The 6,659-nt window shown below is 34.4% G+C and overlaps 1 non-coding gene across 1 annotated transcript; it reads left to right on the forward strand.

Annotated features, from left to right (window-relative positions):
* Nucleotides 1-6,107: 6,107 nt before the first annotated feature.
* On the forward strand, nucleotides 6,108-6,244 carry LOC131832788 (U4 spliceosomal RNA). The gene has a single exon (XR_009354162.1). It is a non-coding gene; the product is annotated as a U4 spliceosomal RNA (small nuclear RNA).
* The last annotated feature ends 415 nt before the right edge of the window (nucleotides 6,245-6,659 follow it).

Below are 6,659 nucleotides of genomic sequence, written 5' to 3' on the forward strand. Positions count from 1 at the left end.
TCAGGTTCATTCCTTGGAGAGCTCCTTTCCCTGCACTCAACAATGGAGCAAGGAAAAAGGGTAGGACCGCACGACCATTGACTTTTTTGGCTCCTTTCCCAGTTTCCTTCTTTTGACCTGTGGTTCCCAAAGGGAGCCCTTTACCAGAAGCATCAGAATCACTTGGGAATTTAGAAATGCAAATTCTTCTGTCCCATGCTGTATCTTCTGGATTAGAAACCTTGGGAGTAGATGCAGCAATGTGTGTTATACCAAACCCTTCAGATGGTCCCAACATATGCTCATGTTTGGAAACCACTGCCCTTGTCTCCAATTCCTATACATGTTTTCTTCATTGTTTACTATTACCAACACTCCCGTTTTAGCTAAAACATTTCAATTTGATTCAACTAACTAAGTTATGGCAGATTTTCTGAATTCAGAACTGCTCTCTTCTAATACTTTCCCATTTAGAGACAGACTGATCTTCTAAAACGTGAACAGATTACAATTGTATCACTGCAGTGCCTAACAGTTGCTCTTAGCGTAACATACAGGTTAGGCAATGTCTTTCTCTTTAGATTCACTTTACTGCCACCATTAGGTTCAAACATCCCAAACCTGTACTAGTTGTGTCTGCTCTTCCATATCTAGTGCTTGAAACTTTCTCAAACCTTTCCCACTGCTTCCTTCTTGTTCTCCTCCTTTACTTTTAACTGGTAGCTTCCAGCCCTGATTTAATTCTACTGTACAATTCCTTAACCTTGGAATTCTTGATTAAAAGTTGGTCATTTCCTCTTGCTGTTCATTCTCACCCCTCCCTGTTATCAACATTTATTATACTTAATTATAACTAATTTTTAAATTGTTTGTCCTCATACATCTTAGGTTAGGTTTGGGTGGGGGTGGGAGGTGAATCCCCAGCATCAGAGCCTTGGTTTTCTCATGATTAAAATAAAGATATGTTGTATTTCTGGGTAAATGTGTAAAAATAAGGTGAAATCACAGATTTAGCACAGTGCCATTATTAGCACCTATAATATGTTGAATGAATGAGATGTAACTCTATCCAATTACTGTGAGTTGTAAATTTCATACTTAATACTATTTTCACCATAATAGTAAACATGCTTCACTATTTTGGTTATGGTTCAATATTTGTAAATTATGAAGATAGCTATTCAAAGAAGTTGCATACACAGCAAATGGTGTCTTTTTAAATGTATATCAGGATTGTTCACTTTCTTCCTGTATATAATATGTAGGGTAATTGACATGTGGGATTTAAAGAAATCTCATTGGGAGCTATTTAAAAAAAAAAAATCTTCTGGCAGACTGCCACGGAAGAAGCATGATGTAGTGAAAACCAGTCAAAATAACGCTTCATTTGACATTGCAATCATAGATCCTTGGGTAATGAATCTAGCTACTTTTCTTGATGATGTGCTGGTCTTGGAAGCACTCTGAAATTTTTTTCAGAAGAACTTAGAAGTTGTATATCATAATTAGCAGGTGCTAAATGGCTGGAATTGAATCTTTGGAAAATCAAGGTAAACTTGATGGGTAAACATTGGAATGTGCTGTACTCAATGCATTAGTCCTGTACTAAGCTCGCCAACTATTAAAGCTGTAAGAAATGAATTCTGTGTGTGTGTGTGTGTGTGTGTGTGTGTGTGTAAAATCAAGGATGTTGCTCTAAATATTTGGTTTCTTTTCAAAATGATCATAATGTCTAGAGATATCCTTGGGAATATTGAATAACCAAGAGAAAGTTTTTATTTTCTTTTTTCTTATGAGTTTTTTAATAGTACAGTGCCTTTTTTCTGTCTACCAGGGAACTTCAGCATTTAAAAAGTGTCATGTTATGATAAATTGTTTGGTGTTGAATCAATTGGATTTTGTTGTGCTATTCCAGTAAGCCAGTATGGCTGATAAAATCTGACGTGACAAATTACAAAAGATGAGTCACCCGGGGTTGACAAAAATCAGTATTCATTTATTTACTTCAGAGGACAAAGTGCATTAAAGTGAACAACACACAGAATTAACTGTAAAATATATTGAGAGCAAGTGTTAAAAAGGGAAAATAAAGGGTACTCTTGGTATGGTAGCCAGTAAAGTGATTTGGTTAAACAAAGATATCACATGTAACTTAAAAGATTTGTCATTTGTTAAATAGACATTTTCTAAAAATATATCAAAGATTTATATGCAAATTTATGTGCAGAGTACCTCATCTGTGAACAATTGGAATACAGGTACATTCTCTACTCCACGTTGAAAAGGCAAATACTCCAAAGTTGTAAAGGTTTTCCCCTAGATACTAGAATTAGTTGAGAGATGGAGCTACAAGTTCATACTACAGTGTAAATCTGTTCCTATAAGGGGACTCTATTAAAGCACGAATTTCCCACATTTGCATTAGGCTGTTTGTCTTCAAGTTATTGAGCAGAAAGTTGTTTCAAAGGAAAATACCTGAGGCCTTAAGACTTTGCCTTTTACTTGGGATTGTAGGTTAGTGTTCCCTGGAGGCTATCATGTTGCCTATGTCTTATAATCCTTTCCCTGCCTTGGAATGGTTTTTGGAAGTGAAACTGACATCTTCTACAAAGGTGAAGGGATCCCTAAAATTAACCTTGAAAAATTCCAGTCAAATATGTTCTTTGCTCTTGTTTCAACTTTATCTTGAAATTCATTTTTTCTCCTTTGTCAAAGAAAACGTTTGCACACTGTGCTGCAAAAGAGCTTTCGTGGGTGATGATGTAGTTTAGTGTTTCAGTTCTACCTCCTTTTAGGAAATTAATATCTCAAATTCTCTTTCATCCAATTCTAGAGGATTGTTCAGACACTCTGTTATACTGAAAAACTGCTATAGTGTATCTCCAGTCTTGAAATATGAATAGAATTTAACTATTCACCATCACAGTAAGACACCATGTTAGTCCAAAACCCCGTTAATGTCTTTCCTGAATTATTACAATGGTATCTTAACTACCTCTCTTCTGCCCTGACCCCTCCTCTGTTTTTAAGAAAGAAGCCTGTGATACTGTTAAAATGTGTTTATGCCATTCTTCTACCCAAGCTTTGCCATGACTTGTAATCTCAGTCAGAGTGACACCATACTATAAATATATTTGATAGCCTTTATAAACCAGCTCCCCATCCCCTCTCCCTTCATTATTCTTCTTTCTCTCTCATTGATACAGCTACATTGACTTCCTCTCTATTCCTCTAACAAAATGGGACAGCTCGAAACTCCCAGCCTTTAGATTTCCATTCCTTCTACAGGAAATGTTCCTCCATAAGATGCGCATAAGCCCTACTCTCTCATTTCCTTTAAGTCATTACTTCAAATTTAGATTCTCAGGGAAATCTTCTGTGATCATCCTGTTGACAGTTTAAACCACCTCCCTGACACTAGACACTTCCCAGCTTCATTCTCCCCTTTGTTGTTATTATTAAGCTAGTTTTCATAACTTATTTATCTTATTTACTTCTTATTTTCTTCACTGCAATATCAGTACTGTGAGGGCTGAGATTAGTTTTCTTTCTGTTCTCTACCCAGAAGGATTATTCCAATTGCTTAACGAATATTTCTTTAATTGTTGAAAAGATGTATGACTATTCTAATAGATAGCCAGTTGCTGAGAAACTGAAACAACTTTTTCATTATATATATATATATATATATATATATATATACATGCATATATATATGTAAAAGTGTTAATTGAAAGTGGATTTATTTTATAATCTCTTATTCTTTTATTGATAATCATTGTTTTGCATGGTTATGATATACATAGATTTCAGTTAGGACAGATTAATTAAATAATACCAGTCTCCCGATTCGAGTCAAATTTTAGTTGCTAGGATATATTAACTGTGAGTAATTGTGTGAAGTACAAACTTGACTGCCTTACCTGAGTCCATAAATCACTATGCAAATAACATAGATCTGCATCGTGATCAATACCAATCCCATACCTTCTTTCAAAGTCTATTGAAAATTGGTCACCGTACACATACTCAGCTTAGGGACAGATACTTAGCGTGTAGTTGTACTAACTCTTTGTCCCTAGTGATAAGCCCATGTGATATTTCAAAGAAATGAGCTCTTGAATTGGCCAACAACGATGAAAGTGTAGCAAAGAAATTAAAAATGGTAATATTTGAAGTAAACTTTGAATCAGCAGAAGTGGAATTAGAGAACTAGCTGATCATGGGAATGTGAACACTGCTGTTGTTGAGCCTCTGGATACAATGCCAACAGGGCCGAGTGAAGGCAAACTTAGAGACATAAAGGAGGAAAGCAGTCATGAACAAAAGGATGAAGTCTCAGAGGAAGTGAGACCAGCCAAAAAATACAATAAGGGAATCCTGGGAACATTTCATGTCACTGAAAGGGCAAGGGATAAAATGTTACCACCGATCAAATTTAAACAGGCATGTTACAATTTCCAAGATATATGAAAGATGCTCTTTCTCTCTTTGGATCATATGACCAGAAAGTAGATACTGTTTACACTACTGCTACATCAAAAGAAATAGCACATTTTAATCTCATTGTTTCTAATATAAAATACAGTATATTAAATACATATTAGCTTATTTTAAAAACTTTATTAATATTTATAACTGACAGGATTTTTAAAACTTTGACCAAAAAAATTAAATTTTACTGAACAGTTATTAAGATGATAAATTGCATAGTAACTATTATGTTCCAGTACAACCATGCAGAGTGGGGACTATCTATCATTAAGTGTTTGGAAGTTTACAGAGATTTATTATTTATTTTGTATCAACTGATAGAAATTGACAGAAAGAAATTGGAAGGACATTTTATTACATAAATGTTAGGGCCACAGTTGCAGAGCTGAGAACACATAGTTTCTATTGATACTGTGTTTTTTTGCAGGTAGCAATTTACCCTGGTATCAAGTATTTTAGCCTTTTTTTAAAATGTACATTTTCATCTGTACAGCTGTAATACTGGACCCCTGAACCTTTTTACTCATGAAGCTTTAGACCAGTTAACAGACCCTGAAGTCAACCCAGTTTTAAGTACTTTGGTTAATATACTATGTTTACTAAACTGATCTTTTATCTCTGTCATTTGTCTGCAAATGCAAGATCTTGGGTGTCTGTATTTGGAGATTAAAGAAAATAGCGTTTATTTAAGATTTTACTCTTTGGGGTGCCTGTGTGGCTCAGTGGGTTAAAGCCTCTGACTTCGTCTCTGGTCATGATCCCAGGGTCCTGGGATTGAGCCCCACATCGGGCTCTCCGCTCAATGAGGAGCCTGCTTCCCCCTCTCTCTCTGCCTGCCTCTCTGCCTACTCATAATTTCTGTCAAATACATAAATAAAATCTTTAAAAAATTAAAATTAAAAGATTTTAGTATTTAAAAAGTACTCTATACATTTTTTAATTTGATTTCACAGATTTAGAAATGAGGTGACTGGAATTTGCACAGATTCAGGGCCATATCATCGACTAAGTTAAGAAAGATAGCATGTGTTTGTGAGCACAAGTCTCATATGCTTTCTAGTATGTAACACTAACTGAACTGTAATATATAAAAAGCTTTTTTCTGGTCTAGGCATAGTCTACATGATGAACTATGGTGATTTCAGGCTTTTATTGGTATTTATGAGCTTTGTGATTCTTGTTGTCTTTAACATTTTGGATGATTTCTGATAAGCTCCTCAGTCTTTTTCCTTCTTTTAATTATTGCTTACTGACTCTATGTCTATTTGTAGAATAGAGGTTTTTCATTAGGGCATCATGTATCTCCTTTATGTTGTTTCTTCTTCATTTGTAATATATCCACACAATCCAAAACAAACCCATCTAGCTTTCAAACCATGGTAATCAAGCATTAAACAATGAATGTTTAAGGCATTAAAAATAAATGTATTTCCAGCACAGAGGTTTTCATTGAATTTCCAGAATCACTGGTGGTTTTTTTGTTTTGTTTTTAAAAATAAGATTTTAATTTTAAAATTGATTTAAATTTATGGAAAAGTTGTAAAATAATTGAGTTTCCATTACCCTATACTTAGTTTCCCTTATTAGTAACATATTAGTATGCTACATTTGCTACAGTTAAAAAACTGATATTGAGCTTTGTGCAGTGGCAGTATCATAGCCAATGGGGTTTATCCAACGCGAGATTATTGCTAATTGAAAAACTGATATTGATACGTTATTATTAACTGAAGCTCATGCTTTATACAGATTATTTTTGATTTCTAAAAATTTAATCTTTTGTTTGTTTGTGTCAACATCTCAATGAAAATATCCCGTTGTATTTAGTTGTCATGTAAAATTAGGTTCCTCTTGCCTATAACATTTTCTCAGATTTTCTTTGTCTTTGACAACCTTGACAGACTTGAGGATTATCAAATAATTTGTACAATGTTCCTCAATTGGGATTTGTCTGAAATTTCCTTTGATAATGAGATTATGTATTTTTGGTAGGGAGATCATGGAGGTAAAATGTCATTTTCATAACATCGTATGAAGGTTAAATTCTGTCTATATGACTTTACTGATGATGTTTTCACAATCATCAAACCAAAGTCATATTTGCCATATTTCTTAACTATAAAGTTAGTCTTCCTTCCCAACCCATACTATATTGTTTGAAAGGAGGTCACTATGCATAGCATATA

The sequence above is a fragment of the Mustela lutreola genome, chromosome 5 (assembly GCF_030435805.1).
Source record: "Mustela lutreola isolate mMusLut2 chromosome 5, mMusLut2.pri, whole genome shotgun sequence".
NCBI classification, from domain to species: Eukaryota; Metazoa; Chordata; class Mammalia; order Carnivora; family Mustelidae; genus Mustela; species Mustela lutreola.